This window comes from Delphinapterus leucas, chromosome 17 (genome assembly GCF_059928025.1).
Source record: "Delphinapterus leucas isolate spDelLeu-1000000601 "Yukka" chromosome 17, BTC_Dleu_Yukka2, whole genome shotgun sequence".
NCBI classification, from domain to species: domain Eukaryota; kingdom Metazoa; phylum Chordata; class Mammalia; order Artiodactyla; family Monodontidae; genus Delphinapterus; species Delphinapterus leucas.
The window spans coordinates 65,947,490-65,968,433 of NC_143145.1; positions in this window are offsets into that span (position 1 = coordinate 65,947,490).

The window sequence follows — 20,944 nt, forward strand, 5'->3', positions numbered from 1 at the left end:
CGGTTAAAGTTATTTAGATCAATATGTACCGTGACACTGAATATGATGCTAAGTGATTTCACTGTCACCAGTGTCAGACAAGATCTTTCTTTTATCAACGTGTCCCACTTAGGAAATTTACACTAAAGTTTATAAGTCCCAGTTAAAAGACCACAAAGACAACCATTTAACTTAAACCACAGAATTCATTCCAAAATGACTGCATAACAAGTAAACTCACTGTAAAGGTTGCTTCACCGTTTAAGCTGCTTTCTATTTAGTCTTCACCAATTTCTATTCTCTACTGCCATACATTCTATTTAAAAAAAAATCACCAAAGTCCTCAAGAAATCTCAAAGAGAAAACCTAACATAATTTTAATGCTAAATTCAGAACAATACATACCTGCTGGTCTGCTTAGAATACATGTACACAGTTTTGGGTATTCTCAGTAATTCACAAGATCAGTGACTTTGATCATGTAAATCCCTTTTTCGGAACTAATGGACAACATGCAGAAAAGAACTTTTATTGCTTGTTCTGCCTTGCTTTCGTCCTGCAGTCACTGCTGCCTAAACTCTTCTCTGCTAAATGACCAAACCCACCTACCAGGAGGCTGGCTAATGAAAGGGGGTGCTTTCTGAACAACAGAAGAATTCCTTTGCATTCAGAAAGCAGAGTTCCCATTAGAACCCAAAATCAGGCCAGTTTTACCTCTGTTTTTTAATTGAGATTGTCCCAGCCCTCCTCTGTAGCACAGTGAGACAGTGTTTGTGAAATGATTAAAAAGAACGTGATCTGATCAAGAGGACAGAATAATGGGAAAGGAATGCTAGGTTAGCCACTCTGCTAAGTGCTGGGAAAGAAGACCACTGTGCCCATTTGCCTATTGTTTTTATTCTCATCTGCTCTTTAGCCAACTCATAACACTTTGAGTTGCAATTCCATTTTAAACGGGTTAAAAGTTGTCCACTTACAAGGGAATATGATAACAAGTTACAAATCCTAAATATATATATATATATATATGTATATATATAGAAGATAAATAAAAATCCTTGAATTATATCAAGTTTCCAAAAGGTCGTCGCTGTCTCTGCTGTGGCCTTTTCCCCATCCCAAATCCTCTATCAATATGTCATAGTGAGTTAGGCAAAGACAAAAGAGAGGCGCAGTGTGAAAACGGCACATATATCTAATCCTGACAAAGCAATGAATAGACCTTCACAAGTATAATTATACTTGTTTATTTGTTGCCACGTACAGAGAACTGATGAAAAAAATCCATCAAAGTGGTATTATGCAGACACCAAGAGCTTCTTTTCTTCGGTTGCTAAAGCCACATTGAAGCTTAAATTCCTTATTGTTAAATTCAGAAGAAAGAAAAAAAAAAAAGATTTTTTGGCTGGACTGTTTTTTTTTTTTTTGCATCATTTGCTGACAGATCTTTTGTGTCCTAGGCTGTACTAGCTCACACTGCTACCTCATTTTTACCCATGCTGGAGTTCATAATTACAAACTACTGTACAGAAGCTTTTAGAAGGGTGTGGTGTGCTGACCAAGACGAGAGAGTAGTGAAATCTGGCTTTTGATGTATATCAAAACACAGGTAAAGTACCTGTGTAGAAGTACCAGTTACGTCAGAATACATATTTGATCTCAGTCTTTTAAGTTGGTTGCTGGTGGTTTTCTTTACTCAGCTTTCTCTGCAGTTTGCTTATTTTAGTATATGTTTAGTATCCCATTAAAGACCGCATAACTTCTTCCCCATTGCAGTATTAAAAACGTTAGCAATAAAGAAGGCAAATACAAGGATGTCAAAGGATTGAAAATATTGAGTAAAAAGATTTCAAACCAAAGTATTAAGGGACCATTATGTTCCAATAGACACTAAATTACGTAACTTAACAAAAGCACATTTTTACAGATGGGGGCGGGGCAAATAAGCTTTTTTTTTCTCTTGCAGGATAGAAATATATCAAAGTAAAAGCAATCTGCATAGTTAATGTTTGTGAGCTTTACAATTTAAAACAGAAAAGCTGTAATTTTTCTTTGCTGGCAATCTGGAAACACTCTGGAGTTAATTACAGCTGATTCGGAGTGAACCACACAAACAAAGACCAGTCTATGTCCAGACAATTATACTGCATTAACCAGCTTAGAGCTTCCTGCTGATGTTTCAGGGGTCTTCTGTTACACCCTTCTACCTTCCCAGCACGAGAGAAAATGCTTCTGCAAGAAGGAATTAATGAACAGAGCTGCAAAAGAATGTGTGACGACCTCTCCTGACACGGCAAAAACTTTCCACCCATGTCACGACAAAGGGGAGAAGGTAATTAAGTTTGAATAGAAGGATGTAACCAAATATAGTAAGCACCTAAACCAAGCACATTTTTAAAACGGGAAAGTTGACAAAGACAAACATGAGTGTGTAAGTCAATGAAGTCATTTTCCCCTGTTTACCTCTCATTTTTCTCATTAAAACCTAAATTAGCTATTCAGTGAAGATTTATTTCCTTCTCATAACCAGGACCCTTATAATCGATGCTTCTGCCTCTAGTTTTTTCTTCCTCTTCCTCTCCCTCTCTTTCCAGCCTCATTTTCCCTCATTCTCTCTCTCTCGTCTCTAAACCTCCATGGACTTTAAATGACAATTACATGTCATTAAACACATGTGTTGGAGAACTAAAGAGGAAAAGTACTCTTTGCCAATGGGTCCGATAGTTCTTAATTTGATTAGTTGTGGGAAATAGGAATTTTACTCAGTTTTCTTCGCAACTTTAATCAAACTCCAGCTACTTTCCTTAGAGAGAAATCAATAATCTCTCCTTAACCAAATTACACCAATATGACTCATTTTATTTGTTTGCTTCAGGAAAATTTCATAATCAGTGAGCAAAATGGACCTAATACTTTAGCTATCCTCTGTAAACAAACTTTGGTCCTTTTAACCAATCTAGCTGATTTCTAATTTTCTTATTCATTCTAATTGAAAATGAATAGTTTGCATTGGTGTGAGAAAGGACATGAACTGTAATTATGTTCAGTGCCTCTCTCTGATTCTTTCTTTGATACTGTTTTGCCAGTATTCCAGCTGACATTGGGGCTTTGTAGTGATTGCTTCATTAAAGGGTAAGGATGTCCTAATCAGCTAAAGCATTACTAGAAAGCTGTTGTTTGCCAATACTGTGAGAATATACCAACCTTTTTTTTTTTTTTTTTTTGCTTTTGCTTTCTTTATAGAAGAAAAAGGTACCTCTGGATGCCATTACCCAGCCATACTTAAGTATTAATCATCCTCCCTTTGTCTCATCTATGCAAAGTAGCATTAGAGTTAGATGACTCTATGATCCTTTTAATTTTTTTCCCTAAATAAATATTAATCTACAAATCAATTAGTTGGTGTTATATTAAAACACATATAAATATACTCTCTGGAAATACTAAAAGGTTGTGTAAACTACCCTCATTTTACAAAGCATCTCAATGACGGACAGAATCATTTTCCCTTCTCAGACCCCTCTCCCTCAATCCCTACTATATTTGAAATTTCAAGTAAATAAAACTTTGAAATAGAAAGTCTAAACATGGAAACCTTTAGTTTTCCTTGGAAAAGCATGTACTGAATTAATCACTTTTAAAATTTATAAATCATATTTGCCATGTTTTTTATATGATTTCTAGTCTTTAAAACGTAATTGACTAATCTCTCTGGCATACACCCAGTTTAAGAGTGTTTAGTTGATAATGCTTTTAGGTTGTCACATAGGAACATTTAAAAAATTCATCTTAATTGGTTTCATCAAGGTAAATATAACTATAGAATATTGGGCTTCAGGAACGGATTTACCAGACTAGTGAAAACCATTTCACACATACATTTTTTTCATATACAATGTGAAGACAATATATCCTAACATATACATGCATTTTTTCTTCGTTGTCTATTAATATATAAAATTCATTATTGAAATACTGACAACTAAATATTTAAATGAGGAAATAATTGTATAATTATTTGTATTTCATGAGTCCCACAATATGATCTCATAACCAATATAGCATAAGCATAGTAGTATAAGTATATTATTATTTTTTTTTTTGAAAAATGTCATTCCTTGCAGGCTAAACCTACCATAATTATCTTCATAAAATTAATCACAGGTCAGGTATTCCAGCAAACAATCCTATTCCCAGGGCAATGATTTCAAACAATTCAAAATAGTTTTAATGAAGAAAGTTATATGTATAATTTCTTAAATCACTACCAAGTGCCCTCTTACTATCCAAGACTCTTAGTCTATCAAATGCAAGTCTCTTTTTATATCCCATGTAGATATTTTAAATTATTTTATATTAGAAACCTAAGTGGACTAACATAGAGACTAACATAGAGAACCTAAGTGCAATGAAATGTTTCTTCTGGATGAAATGTTGGCAAATTTATGTTTGATCACTCATATTTGTTGGTTATTTTATTTCTATTATGAAGAGCCTCTTGTTTGCTTTTTGTGTATGTGTGTGGTTTGTTTGTTTGTTTGTTTGGCCTGAAAGTTAATTTGGCTGCTGTCCATAAGTGAAGTGTGCAATTCAGTAATTAACTTTTGTGTTTTAAATGTATGCACGTTAATTAAATTTCATTATAAACAAACAAACGTCAACCATAATTATAAGCTCCTTGGTTTACCCACATATTATCCCTTTTCAAACAAACTTGATGTCAGACAAATTAAAATCAAGCAGCCAGCAATTTTGAGTTGAATTTTACATGATCTGCTGGTAACCTGATTACTTTAACTTCAATATCATTACAGGAAAAGTATTTCAGGAAAAATAATGACAAGAATTCCAACAGGAGACAAGGTTAATTGTATTGATTCAAAAGATGCATGTTCATAGGAACCATGTTGAAGGAATAATGTTATCTCAAATCTACAGTTTCTATTAAAATGAAGTTGTCCAGCATGAAAGAGGCAATTAAGATTAGTGTCTGCAGAACTAGAGATACTAAACTAACTAACTAATTATCTGGGCGCAATTATCTTATACTTTAAGTAGCAAAATATCAGTGTGGAGCAACTACAAGGCATAAGGTTTGCAGGTTTATTTACTGACTGGTGTATCTATTAGGACCAAGAACAAGTGGAGCTGTCAGGACATAATGAAGGTAAATGATTAGTTAGCACCAAGCCTGAACTCTTCTTCAATGCAATAAGAGTTAATTAAAGTTTACCACCAAACATCAACCAAAGAAGGATGTTGATCAGGTTTCAGCATTAAGTGCAAACAGACAATAGTTGGCAGCAATTAGTGCAGCTATCAAATGACATGCAATGATAATTATACATTTAAAACTGCTAAAGAGCTGGGGGAAAAAAAAAAACTAATCAGCCTCTTTGACGACAAATGCTCAAAGGGCAGGAAACAGGTATCAGATTATTTCACTTTAACACTGTAAATCAATAGAATTAAGCAAGAAAAGGCTGTATGAGTACATTATCTGAAAGAGAACAGTTCGCTGGATCCAAAATGAAATAAATCTGCTAGTACTGGTCTCTCAAAGATAAGAACTTCTGGAGCTAAAGAAAATCAGTTACTTTTCAATTAAAGTTTCAGAGTGAAGTCTGTGTAAAGAAAGTTTAGCTTCTGGGTTTTGTGTAAACCCAACAATGCAACAAGTATTCCAGCATAATTACTGTTATTTAAATTAAGTATTAACTTCCACTCTAAAGGTACTGTCAAAAGTGCTTTATGCCTGAATATTATCTTTGTGCGCTCGAATACTACCTCCCTGAAACATGTTTAGATGTTAGGGTCAAAATTCTTTTAATACAGCTAAATTTAACACAAAAGCCATGTATACATATTTAGTGTACATTACGGCAGGTCTTCCCTTGATGTCATTCAAATCTACGACTTCAATCTTCCCGGAATCAATGAGACTGCATACAACACATGCCTGAAAATACTTTTAATAAATCATCTCATTCTTTACCATGGTTTCTGGCCTGCAGCCTAGAGCATGTCTCCAGAAATGTGCCCATCCTCATGACCCCCACCTCTCCATTTTCCCAACTAATTCTGTTATGCTAAGGATTTGTACACAGTGTTGGCTAATCCCAATATTTCCCTGGAGCTAAATCTAAGCCATGGCCGACTCCCAGCACAAAAATATCTTTCTCCAAAAGCCCTTTCGCCCCCTTCAGCACTCATACACTCATTGGTCCTGACATTTTCACTTCAGCCATGACAAATGAGCTGATGACTCTGATGTGATTGCACGGGAGGATGGCTTTATCTAAAGATATATCATTAACTCTCATCACCATCTCCTAATATGGCTCTTCTGGGTTAATGTGTTGTGAAAATTTGAGGAAATTTTTGTGTAAATATATGCACTTTAAGGAGTAAGAGACCAACTTCATCAAAAGGAGAAAAGGGAAGCCAGAGTGGACAGGATCAGGGAAGGGAAAAAAAAAAAAAAAAGACTAGCATTAACTAAATGTTGCTCTGGGGATTTAAGTAACTCGACTCAACCTCTGCCCCAGCAAACCAGCCATCTGACTGTCTCTTAAAGGCCCCTTCTCCTCCAGAGGGGCGGCTGGAGCAGAGCATAATCTGTGAAGTGGCACAAATGAAGCTTCTCAGATAAACACGGCTAATCAATCTGCAAGCCCATTTCTTTGTTTCTACTCCCCTCCCCGTGTAGGACGGATTTTACTCTCGAACCCTTAATTCCCTACGTTATTAAATCTCTCTAAATTCATTTTAATGGAAAAAGGGATTGTCAAAACCCATTTCCTTCCGAGGGCATTGTCTTCTTCAATTAGAAAGGAACAATCTTTTTCTGACCATTATTAAATGTGAAACTCTTCAAGCTTTAAAAAGAGGGGAAAGGGAAACTTTTCCATTTAGCATGAATGTCACAACCTTTAGGTTAAGTTAGAACCCAAGTTCCAGTTACACAGTTCTCCTTATATATACTATGGAGTTTACAGAGTAGATAACTGTTATAACCTCTTCTGTCAATTCATCTGAGAACGCTCAGCCAATCAGAGTCGACTGTAGCATAACAGACCTCGGGAAAGGAGGTCAGGCTTTGAGGTAAAGTGCTATTCACTACTGGACCATGCAAGGAGCTCTTTATTCCTGTTCTTATTGGCATCAGTCCCCCTTACTAGAGCAAGAACAAAGCCAAGTGCTCGTGTGAGCTTTATGAATAAATCAGAGGTGAGCCACTTTAAGTGCTGCCCATGACTTCCTTGTTGACAGTGAGCCCTTAAACAGGCTTCTATGACCAGCAACTTCTGGCAAACCACAATGATTCCTAATCTGCACCTTGTTTCATTTCAAGAACTAAGTGGCCCACCCCATTTTTCCTGCAAGTTTTCACCTTTCAGGCAGTTCTTGTTCTATCTCGAGCAGTTTAGCTTTACAATCCCAGAGCAGTCAGCTGGCTCTACGGTCATCATAGAAATTGTACCAACTGAAAATCTTCCTTTGCTTGGAAAAATTCCACAAATGAAAACATCTCCAACATAACAGAAATTATTCTCATATTAATATTATAGAATCTTTGGATATGGGAGGAGCTCGACCAACCAGGTTGAAAAATGTTAAATGATTTGCTGAAGGAGACACACACACACACATACACACACACACACACACACACACACATACACTAGATTCTCATTGGCTGTGCCCTGTAGTTGTGTGATATTTCCTGGAAATTTCTCTGAGCTTCAGTTTCCTTATGGGTTAAACCATGGGATTGTGCTATATCCCTTCTGACTTCAACAAGCTATGGTTCTAATACAAAAACCCATTTAGATTGTGCTGGAAGACAGTTTTCCCTATGGAATTTTCCAAGACAGACCCAGATGTTTTTAAGGCCGCATTTTTTTTCAATACCCAGATTTCAAGAGGAGAGGCAGATTCCAGTAGTATAGTAAACTGAAGTGTTTTATTTATGTTTTTAATTAACAATCAGATTTTTTCATGTATTCATGTATTTATTGAGGATATTTACCAAGGATTTGCCAATATTGTCCATCACTGTAAATACAGGGATTAAACAGACATGGGTGCTGCCCTCAGGGAGACTGAAATTTATTTGAGGAGAAATTTAAACAAGCATCATGAAAAATGCTAAGATGTTAATTATTTTCTTCCAATGAAATATATCCTACCCTATCAGTATTCAGTAAATGTTTAGCCTTAAATAAATGTGCTTCAAATGAATGGTTAAGTCCAGGGCCACTTATAAATGACCAGAATGTAGGCAAGGCACACACTTTTATTTTTAAGAAAAACTTGAGCAAAGATTGTGAACTAAATATATATTATAAATGTCAAGCAAAAACCAAACTCAAATCTGGGAAATTACTATCCAAAGTGCACTTATATTTTCCATAAAAATATAAAGAATAATTTTAAGTGTGTATCTTACATGTAACACAATGGGAAATTATTATGAATTTAAAAATCAGAAAGAAAAAAACATAACAGAAATAGATTTCAGTTCAGAGGATCGAAAAATTGTGTTTATAAATGTATTAACCCTTATCGTGAATCTTATCACCTTTGAACCTGGGTCATCCTCCTCTGAATAATGCACTCCTATAGAAAGATAAAGGACTGCGATGTCCTCCATGAGATAAGCCAAGAGGAGACTCATAACTTGGCTATAAAATTCCCACAAGAAAGGCTTCCCTGGTGGCGCAGTGGTTGAGAGTCCGCCTGCCAATTCAGGGGACACGGGTTCGTGCCCCGGTCCAGGAAGATCCCACATGCCGTGGAGCAGCTGGGCCTGTGGGCCATGGCCGCTGAGCCTGCACGTCCGGAGCCTGTGCTCCACAACGGGAGAGGCCACAGCAGTGAGAGGCCTGCGTACCGCAAAAAAAAAATTCCCACAAGTAAATTTAAGGGTTTTATAATATTACTGGGTTATTAAGAACTGGATCTTTTCTCTAGGTTGGTATAAATTTTGGTCAGCAGGGTGCCATGTAAACAGTATTTATTCTTCTTTCATGGCATATCAAAATATCATAACATCAAGTATATAAAAAGCTATTGCTATGACATCTAATACAGTTTGGGGAAAACCTCTAATTCAAAGGCTTTCAAACAGGTAGGGTCAGCTTCAATACTGAAATAAGCTTTGTGGTCTCTTCTATTATTGTATATAACGGACAGCCTGGAATCTTGAGTTCCTATGGATAGACTAAAGTCTGAATTACTTTAAAACTGTTTCTGTTCTAATTTGTTTCTTATAAAAAAGATCCCAGAGATGTATTAAAATCATCTAGAAACCCCTCAAAACCAAACCAACCTGTGATGATGGTGTAGCAAATAATGAGGTGGAGGCGTATCCACCTAGATGTCATCTAGGTATCTGTCAATGAGAAAACATGAGAAGAAGGAGACTACCCTTTGGTCCTACCTCTTAGGCATCCCCCTTGACTAATTCCTATCTCCCTCCCTTGTCAGGGAGAGGGGCATCTCTCTTCAAAAGGTCTATGTAGATTTGCTTTATCAAGTACTCTTCAGTAGAGCATTATATCAAAACCAGCTATTGACAATAAAGAAGAGGGGAATGAAGGATATCGGGCCCTATCCACATTCACTTAGTTTAATATGTTCACAACAGTTTAGCCTTAGGTAAGCTCTACAGCAGCTCTGAGACACAAACGAGGAATCTGAGGCTCAAAAAGATTAAATAACTTTGATAAGGTCATCTATAACAAGAATTTAACCCAAGTGTCTTACAGATCTAATAAGATTTCTATTGGTCATTGAGTTGTCAAAAAATTGGAGTAGATTTTCAAATATCTAAGACTTAAGTTAAACAAACTCATTTAAAAAGGAAAAAGGAATCCAAAGTAAACAGAATCAAAAGAATGTCTGGTTTTAAACTAAGTGTCATTCTTTCTCTACACTATGCTCCCTCTAAAACATCACAGCTTTGTCTTTACTTTCCCTCCACAAAATACAAACCTTTCTTCTTCACACTGTGTTCATCGTTATTAAGAATACATTTTAAGTCACTGAGATCATTAGTACTTTTATGAATCGTAGACTCATCTTGACCATTCAAAGTACCTAGCCTAACCTCCTACTTAACGCAAAAACATGCTTCTGGTCACAGTGGTAAGAGGCCATCCAGATTCTACTGGTCTCCTTTCAGTAACAGAGAACTCACGCTCTCAGAGGAGACAACATCACTGTTGGATTACCATTGCACATTTTCCTTTTCTTCTCTTCCCCATTTCCACCACATTTGTATTCATTCACGGAACAAACCCTTTTCTAAGCAGCCAATATAGCTGAGTGGCCATTGGTCCTAGAGCTGGGACAGCTGAGTCCTTGTCCTGACATGTTCCTACATTGCTGGCTGACTCAACGTTTACTTCTCCAGAATTCAGTATGCCATATTTTAAAATGAGCTGGTTGAACTGAAGAACTATAAGGAAGTTTCCAGGATTTAGCCCTTTGATAGTTTCCAGTTGTCTTACCACCCTACCTGCTCTTTTTCTGTTGCAATCGTGTTGGCCACTTCTTAGAAAATGAAAGAAATTTAGTCTACAGAGGAACACCACACAGGCTACCCCTATAAACGCATCTAAAGAGGAAAGAGAGACATTAACATGGAAAAAGGGTAGGGGTGGGTGTGTGTGTCTGCATACACACTCCTAGTTTGTATCTATTAAACCAAAGGAGATGACTCACTCTCCATTCATTAGTGGGCTCAGGAAATTTTAAGTATGAATTGCTTTATTGCTAAATGTATGGGGGAAAAGCACTACGAGCTATATATTAGAAAATCTACATTAGTAAAGCCTTTCAGGTTTAATAAAGGTACTTTGGGATATGATTGGGCTTCTTCAATTTATTCTTCCAATCAGGCAAATTTTAAGATTCTTTATAAACTTCCTTCTTAGAAAGTTTTGTTTTGTTATTAACAGTACAACCAGGTGGCGCACACCAGCTCATATGTTTTTGTATTTTAACATTGTTAAAGCTTTGGATTTCCTTTCTTCTTTACAGTGAAGGAAAAGAATTTTATGGACAGTTATAAAATGCATATTTTAACCCAAAAGTCGATTTTCCCTGGTTAAAATGATTTAGATCCGAGTAAATGCCTGCAGAACGCTTTCTGTTTTTACAGCTAGAACACGATGGAACCTATAAACTTTGTCCTAGAGGTACGTGCTATAATGTGTACCATTCAAAAATTATCAACTGTGCACTGTCGTCTCCCCAGGACAAGCAAACTTTAGAAATGATCAATCATCTAAATATATGATGCTAGTGTGTGAACCCCTGACCCAAATGACTAAAACACCTACTCAGGACTTGTCTTGGACCATCAGGGCATTATGACACATTAACTAAGTCAAGCTGCCCAAATTCTTAAATTGTATTTGTTTATTTTTTCAATCTCTAGAACATTAAAGTGGCTAATTATACCAGAGACAAGCTGCTTGCCAAATATGACTTTAGTGTCAAGCCATTTTTAGGTTGTGTGCGTTCATTCAAAAGTGCCTCAAAATGGCAAATATTTTAGTTCACTCACAAACCTTGAAAAGAATAGGGGAGTGGGAAGCAGCCATTCCTGGACTGAGGATTGTATGTCAAACGTGAAACCGTATCAAACTTTCAGGGCAACTTGTGAACCTCTGAAACGGGGGAATTAACAGAACATCAAATCCAGCAAGATCACAGGGGGAACAATCCATATACAAGAAAATAATGCCATTGAGCCCTCATTAAAAGACCATTTTGTCCTTAGCCATCAAAGACTGTGAGTGCACTAAGATCTTGGTTATATCATCAGGGATAACTAAAACAAGTGCCAAGAGAAATTGTGCACTTTTAGTTCTCACATGTGTCCATCTGTTCACATATAAACATATATTCTGCTTTCTGTCTGATTCCTAAAAATCTTGATATCAGAATACCCTGGGCTTTTGCCCATTTCCTAAGAATGCAGACATCACATAAGCTACTATTAACCCACGTGTGATCCACTTCCATGGTGGCTGGAAAGCTGCCAGTTACAACACATGGTGCTTGGTTAACAATGTCTTAAAATATAAATGAATTTATTTTTTAAATTAACACATTTTTCTTATGGAAATACCTTAATAAGCCCTGCTTCATGTAAAAGAATAGCTTCCATGTGGATTTTTTTGTTCTTTTAAGAGTTTTGCAAGCATATCCATAAAGTTAACCAGAAAAGTTTCTGAAACAATCCAGAATTTCTTGACAATTTTTCTAGAGGGCTCTAGTAAAGAATTTTGGTGACTTTATATAACAAAGATCAAACACTTTTCCCTTACAATGTTCTGTACTCAAGAGGCAACCCTTACACTTTAATTTATGTGAAAACACTTCTGATTCCGCAAGTTTCCATGTAACCATCTTAACAGTACTGAATAGCAACTGAACAGTTAAAGTGATGAGGCAAATAGAAGTTCTACAATCTAGTAACAAAACAAGTTAGGTTAATATCTGGCGGAATCTTTCAATCCTGCTCTGGGGTAGCCTTCAATGGCTCATTTGTGGTGACCCCAAACCGGAAAGAGCTTGTTTAAAATGTATACATATAAATAATTATCCACACTGTATTTGATTTACATATGTACAAAAGAACCAATTCCCACCTTTGAAAGTGTCTTAACACTTATGGTATTTTAACTGCCCTAATTATGGTTGAAGAAACATCATTAAGAGCCCTGATCACGTCAACTGATAACCAGTTACAGCCCTAACTAGTGACAAGGGAAAACCCTACTGCAAATGTCTCCAAGAGTACTTAGACACTTCCAAAAAGACTTATCTCTAAGTGAAATACACAATACTCCTACAAAGCAACACGAAGATGAATTAAATCCTAAGGAAATAACTCTGTATCCTCTTCCACCAGCCCCTCCCAGCCCGAAAAGCTGAAAGGCCACTTAAAACACTTAACATTGCCAAAAAATCAGAATACACAACTCTTTCCCAAGTGAAGTGTTCTACCAACTGAGACAACTATTTATAGCCGATAGGGTAGGGGATGGGGGAGGGAGCATCATATATTCCATTATTAACTACATGAGATATCCACACCGTACCACTGGCCTCTTCTGAAATAACTGTTTTTGCCAGCAAAGTGCTGGGAATTCTTGATACCCAATAGTCAATATTTGGCTAGCCTAGCATGTTTCTGAAAACTCTTCTATATACAAACCTCTGTTTATCGTCCTCTAGCCGCACTACTGCCATACATATTACTTCCCAGTGATGATGAAAACTCAGGGCATCTTAGAAAGTTGCTGAAATCTGAGCCCCTGCTTGTTTTCTCAAGTCTTGGACAAACATAACTTTAGAGCGAGCAGAGCATAGGCATAAAGAAAGAGGAGCCTGCATTTTCATCTTCCTTTCATCTCGGTCATTCAGTCAGCCATTCAGAACCCTATTCAACAGAGCTTTTCATTATGCAAAAAAATGCTAATCCTTTTCCGATGCTTTCACACTTGTATAAACCCCCATTCCTTCAACTGAAAAGCAATTATATCAGTTTACCTTTCTGTCAAAAACAGGATTAATATTCCAATAACAGAATTTCCTTTCTTCTCCTATCTTTCTGCTTTAGGAAACTAGAGATTATTAGTAGAGGCATTCTTAGAACAAGAATACATTATTTTAAATATGATTATGTGAACCAATGAGCGGGAAAAGGAGAAGAATCATAGGAAGAAAAAGTCCTTCAGTTACAGCAGAAACTCTTTTCTGTGACACAACTGACCTTTCCTTTGCAGATGCCCAAAGACGCGGAGTCTCACTCTGGTCTATTAATCAGAAACAAATTATGAAAGAATGTAGCTGGACTGGTTGACACTATCCCATCTTGGGAGACTCAGTCACAGCCTAGTAACAATGTCCTCTTCATGGGTAATGAACAGCCATGACAAATGGGGCAGAGAAACTATTTATTTGCATATGTAAATTCTCACACAAGGGAAACATGTACAAACAAGTGTCATTGTAAGGTGGATTAGGCAAACAACCCTTTCTTTTTAGGACATTCTGCAGCCCAGAACATTAGTCAGCACAATTAAACCAGTCTCCATGGAGACTAATGAAATTTCACCATGGTATGAGTTAAATTAGATAGCTAGTTATGTGTTTCCACAATCCAACTTGAAATCCATTATTGTTTCAGAACAATACAGCAATTGTGCCTAGCTGATCTTTGCCAGCTCAACAAGCTTCTAAGTTGACAATTTGCATATGTTAATATAATTAAGCACTAATTACATGAAACTTGTACATATTCACATGCACTTTCCCTGGGCGCTTTTCAGTTTGAACCTTGGCGAAGTCTTTAACCCTTAGAATGGTTTGAGAGGAAAAAAAAAAAAGAAACTCTGCCTGTGGGTACAGCCCCTAGGCAGACACAGAAAGGCTCCTCATTTATAAGCACAAAGCTTAACCTGGCTTCTCATATTTCTAGCAACAATGACAGAAAATATTTTGTGAATGTGCTAGGGACCAGGGATAAGAGAAAAGGGATGGGGGGGTGAGGGGGTGGATTCATCTTTAAAGACTCATAACTAGTATCTTCTCATAGGTAAGTAATAACACTCATTTCAAGAAAAATGTTAAGGAAGAGTTTGCTGTCACTGACATTGTCGAACGTTGGGAGATGAAAATGATTTGACAACAGCAAAAACAGCAAGTAGAAAAGGAAAAAGGAACCAGCAGCACCTAATGAGCTTTACATAAATATATGCAGAGGCAATTAAGCAATGTTAATTACTATGACAGCAGTTAATTGAATATAATTAGATATTTTAAGCCACTGAATAAAGCATAGTTAAGATTAATTTTATTGAGATTAATTGTAAATAAGGATAGATTAACTCTGTGTTTTGACAGGCATAAAAAGTAGTTCTGCAAATGAAGCAGGAGCGTGGCCACCAGTCCAAAAATCATATATTATTTTAATGTCACACCTCAGAATCATCTCCTCAATAAACATGACTTTTCAAACCCAAACAGACAGGAATCTTGAAGAAAAACAAACAGCTTGCAGAGATTAAAGAGCCTTTTGTCCTTTTTCATGTGCATTTCTTTTAACAGACTAAATTAAGCGAGTCTGGTGTACGTGTTTTAGGAAGGAACATTTCACACTGAATGGAAAAAATGTTCTATCACATATGAAATTCGTGCAGCTGCGCGGAACTTGGTCCAGATGGTTTTAGACTATAAAACACCCCCAAATGATAGACAGTAGGCCTTCCCAAGATTATGTGATAAAGTCACAATCTTTTATTTTGACCTCCCAAATTTCTGCTTTGTATTATTTCCCATCAAGTCACATATTTTCTTTTACAAATGTGTTTCTCCAAGAGGGTTAAAGAAACGTTGCGCCTACTAAGTGTTAGAAGTAAATGTTAAGCGAATGGAAGAAGGCCTCTATGAACAGATATCAGCTAAATCACTCAGCCCCAAAATGCAATGATAGCCATGACAACAATGCAAATGACAATACTTGGTTATTACAATGGTTACTAGAAATATTTCTTGGGAAAAATAGTGCTAGATGAAAATCCCTTCCAAATACTTTCACACCAAGCTAATTCATGCATACTCTTTAAGAAAATGAACACAGTCTTCAAGAATGCTGAACAAATCACTAATAAGAAAGGAACTTCAACTGGTTTTGAAATAAATCAATAGGTGATTAACATAATATTTCTAAAGCAGCAGAATGTATGTGTGTGCATATCTCTATATATTACATAAACATATATATTTCCAACACCTCTTAGCTCTTAATCGAACAAGGGCTTTATGCTGTGGAGCCTGGCTCTACATTGCCTCACAACTTCTTTAGGATGCCCTTGGTCTTTATAACAAAAATCCTAAAATGGTCTGTGAAACAAGACTACGACGACAAGCCATTCTGCAGTGAAAGATTTTAAATCATCCAGCCTCTTTTAATAGACTTGAGACTTATTGAGGTAGAAACCATAAAAAATGAAGAAGGGAAATTTAATCCCTGAAATATTGATTTGCACATTAATATCATATAGGCAGAGGGCAATTTGGCTTCGTGGAAATGACACATTGTCGACCCTTGGTGAAGTCAGAGCCAATCTAACTGCTGAACATGTCTGAATCTCAAGAGTTATTAAGGGCTTCCCTTCTTGCCTTTATGACTTTTCTTCAGCCTACCAATGCAATCTTAAATGTATTATCTTTAAGAAATAATTGTAAAACCTCAGGGGTTTTCCAGTTAATGGAAGGGAGGCCAAACCACATCAGATTCTGAAATGCAACATTAAACCCTTGCAATCAACAAAACCACCTCAATTCTCATCCATCCAGTGCAGGATCTAATATTGTTATTAGAGATAATCAAATTTCATTGTGTAAATTTAGGCTCATGGTCAGAATGGAAGCAGTAAATTCTGCAATATTAAACAGCGATTTTCTCAGCCTCCTTTATGTTTTCCTTTGCTGGGACAGCATCTTTTAAAATAATCCAACTAGCTCAAAATTAATGGGCAGATCTGGGCTCATCTGCTAAAAACTGCAAAAGATTACAATAAAGCTGAGCGTGTTTCCTTCATTTTTAACTTTAAGTGGCAACTTTCACTTCCTAGACCCAGAGCCCACTCTCCCTGCCTACCCCACAATTGGGTGCTATTGCTTTGACTTACACAGCTGGTTTACCTGACCTTTCTTTGTTCCTTAGGTACATATCACTTTTCAGATTTATGATATTTCCCCCATATTTCATTGACTCTATCTTCATTGACATAAAAATGAAAACAAATGAGTTGACTTTTCAAAATCCAAAAGCAACCAGCTACTGAATAAATACACAGTGATACTCTCTCCCCAGTTTATGCCATAAATATTAGAACAGTTTTTTTTTTTTAATAGCTGTATAAACCTTATGAGCCCCACACTGAAGCCAGGTGCACGAGGTTAAAACAGCTGGCTAGCCATCTTTTATTTTTGTGTGCCTTCCTGCTGATTGAAACCGCAAACGTTGAAAACTATCAAATATTCCCTTAAGGATTTTTTTTTTTTTAAGAAGAGGAAGGAAAAAAGAAAACCTTCGTTTTCTTTAATATGCTCCTCCGTGGAGAAGAAAAACTCTAAAACACAATCAGTCACAGAGATTGTGAAATGATCCCAATCCCTCCTTTCTGTTGTATTTAAACCATCCTTTCCAACAACTTCTAGACACAATTGTTTTTATTCTTCAGTTAGAAAAAAAGAGAGAAAAAAGAAAGAAAGAGAGAAAGTCTGAGCTTGCTCTGTCAGTTTTGCCAGTAAATATAAAGTAAAACAAGTGTTGATGGCACCGAGAGTGTTACATACCCGGGCTGTGTTTTTGCATTGCTCTCAATGGAAGCGATCGATGCCCGTGTCACTGTCGCGTCCCAATCGCAGCCAAGTCTCAGCCTTAATCTAAGCAACATCCGAAAAGGCAGCGACAGCCGCAGCCTCTCCCTGACTCTTCCATCCATCCACCCAACTAAAAATATAATACTACATATGAGCTTTAACCACTCCACGTTTATAGGGATCAAGCCACTGAAAATCCAGGAGAACACAATAAAAAAAAAAAAAAAAAAAGCCCTCCTTCTGTCTCTTGTCTCTCTCTCCTCTCTCTTCCTCTCTCTCTCCTCTCTCTCTGTCTCTCCTTTTGCCATCTACATGATCCTTGATTAAACATGGAACAGAGTTAATAAAAAAAAAAGGGGGGGAGGACTCAAGGAGAGGAAATGCAACTGTCAGAAATCGGGACCGCCAGATTTCCTGGTGAACCTGCCTCTCTGAGTCAGTGTCAATCCACCATCTTCCGCCAGTGAACTTGTCTTTGGGTTTTTGTTTGGTCTGGGGGGGTTGTTGTTGTTGTGTGTGTGTGCTTTTTTGGAACGGGGGAGGGGAAAGGCAAGGTGGGGGCTGGCGGTGGGGGGGAGTAGGGAGACCGTGTGTGTCTGTGAGTGTGTTGAGTGTGAGTGTGTATGTGTGTGTAGGGGTCGGGGTGGGGGGGTCCGTGTTCGCGATCTGAACCTTTGGTACCTACAAGGAGGGTGTCTCACCGAACGGTAGCTAAGACCTCACCAGGACCGCGCGGAAGCGAGGAGTCGCGGCCAAAGGCGCCCGCCGGAGCCTCGTCTCTGGGCCGGACCCCAACCCGAGCGGCCGAAAGGAACCCCCCGCCCGGACCACAGGTAACAAAAGAAATACAAACCAGTGCACCGTCTTCGGGACTGGGGGTGGGAGGGGCTGGGTGGGGAGTCCTCTGTAACTTGGGCATCGGCAGAGAAACTTTATACAATTCCATGAGAAATTTTATTATTTATTTTTCCGACAGAAAAGAGCAGAAAGAATGGGGGGAGGGGGGAACAAGATAGAAGTAGAAGGAAGGCGAGACCCGACGCATTCCAGCCCCTCTTCCCTTAGCTGCTCCCGGCCGGAAGGCGCACTTGATGCCGGGAGAGGCGAAGAAGGTGAAGTTCGTTTGTAGACCTGGAACCCCTTTGGGGGGTGCCGGAGAATAAATCAGTTCTCACAACCGGCCACAGCCCCCCCCCAATACACACACACACACACACACACACACTACACACACACACACACACCTTGCCCTTCGCCAAAAGGAAAGGAAAAGATTCTTGACCCTGAGCCGCGGGCAGCTCTCCTCCGGTCTAAGACACACCCAGCAGCGAAAGCGCCCCGAGAGAGCTGCGGCCGCCTCCCGGGTCCCTGGCCCCGAGGCCCGGCGATCCCGCCTACTAACGGACCTGTCTGGCGTTCGCCGGCGCCCGGGTCCGCGCCGCCCGCGCCGCCTCCCTCTCCGGCGGGCGGGCGTCTACCTGCAGCCCCAGCCCCGGCTCGCGCCCCAGCCTCTCGGAACCCCCTGCCCACCGCGCACGGAGCCGCGGGCCTCCGCAGCTCCGGCGCGCTAAGCGCCCTTCGTAGAACTTGAGCGAGGGAAGAGGGGTGGTGAGAGGAGGAGAAAACCAAGGCTGAATGGGAGGGGAGGGGAGCAGGAAGAGAAGAGGGAGAGAGGGGCTCCGAGTCCCACCGACCAACGTCCAAACTTTCGGAGGATGGGTGCGAAGGAAGGGTCATCCCGACCGGGGTGCGGGGACGCGGGGCGACCGGGGGCCCCTGGCAGTGTCCGCGCCGCCGCGGAGCTGACAGCTTCCCCGCGCCTCGAGAAAGCCCCAGGCTCGCGGTGGAGACAGAACCCGAAAAGACAGGCAAAAGGAGAGAAAGCTGCTCGGCCAAACGTGGATGATCCGCCACTTAATCCAAAAGTTAAATCCCGAAAAACGCACACACACACACACACACACCCCAAAGAAAGTGGAAAATCAGGTCCTTCAGTGCCCCCTTCCTCCTTCGGCGGAGCAAATCCTGGAGCCAAAAAAGGGGGAAAGAGATAGAAAAGGGGGGGCAGAGCGGAAGAGATGGTCGGGCTGAGGGGATGTGTGCGAGAGCGAGAGGGAGCGAGCGAGCCAGGCGCAGAGAGGGAGAGAGGCGGAGAGGGAGAGAGAGGGAGCGAAATATCAAAGATTGTGCAAGATCAGGCTGGAAAGATAATCGATACTCGACCTAAATTTAACACAAACTACTCAATAAAAGTTAAAGAAAAAACTTACTTTCCATTTCCCCTGCAGTTCCTACTCGATCTTCGCCTCTTTTTTGTTTTGCTTTTATTTTACTTACAGCTGATCACATCCAAGTAAAACGAGAGGGTTCATTAAAAAATAAAAAAAAATAAAAATTAAAAAAATAATCCTCGAACTTTATTGGGTGAAAATAAAAACGCTGGAGCAGAAAGTGGGGGGCATGGAGCGGTCCTCGGGGGTCCGGGAGGAGTTAAAGCATGTGCCGACCGCGGTCTCGCTGTTTGGTTGTGAAGGGGTTGGGAAAAGGAGGAAAGGAAATGAAAATCCGATATGTCTTTATTCTGCTAATTATTATCGTTTTAGCCCTGTTTAAAAAAATGGCTGATTAAGTTGAGTGCGCATGTCTTTGTGTGTCTATTCCCGATATGCACTCTGGGAATGAGAGAGGAGAGCGAGGGAGAGGGAGAGGGAGAGGGGGGAGAGAGAGGTGTAATTAGTGAGGTGATCAACATTCCCCAGACTGCAAATGACGCGCAAGCCCGGACCCGGAGCAGCCCCGGAGCCTCGCGGCTTCCGAAGCTCGGAGCGCTGCGGCGGGAATCCGGGACGCGGCGACCACAGAAAGGGCAGGGGATGGGGACCTCCGGGGCTCGCACCCCACGCGCCCGTGCGCGCGCGACTCCCAAACTTCATCAGACACACACACACACACACACACACACACTCACACACACACACACACACTCGGCAAGGAGGGGGAGAAAATAAAACATAATACCGCCCAAAACGTGCCCTTTAACCACTCGAAAAAAAATTTGTTTTTTATTTTAATGAGGCAGAGTAATTATTATCGGACCAGAGATTTGTTTACTAGGAAGCTTTAAGCAGAAAGAGGAGTGAGGGCAATAAAAAGGTTTTCTCTGCTTAGTTTATTCTGCTACGTACAGGAAAGCACTTTAGCGGCGAAATGCGGGGTCCTGAGCTAATATGCAGATGTATGTAAATAAAGGGTGCCTGGCTGTGTGCAAATGCCGCTCTGCCCAACCTATTTCAAAGGAGGGATTGCACTCTGGATCTGTAGGCACTCAATGTGAACACGTATCTTTCGTTCGTACACGCAGGAAAGAAAACCCAGGGCGTGGAAGATGGAAGCGGTTAGTTTAGTCAAAGTAAACTTTCAAATGAGAATAAGGGATGGTTGCGAGGATGATAGTGGGGGTACGGTTCTAGCCCTTATGTAATAGTTTTGAATATTTTATCAGAATTGCATAAGTTCAGTGTAATAGCTTTAAGAAGACTTAGGAAGAAAA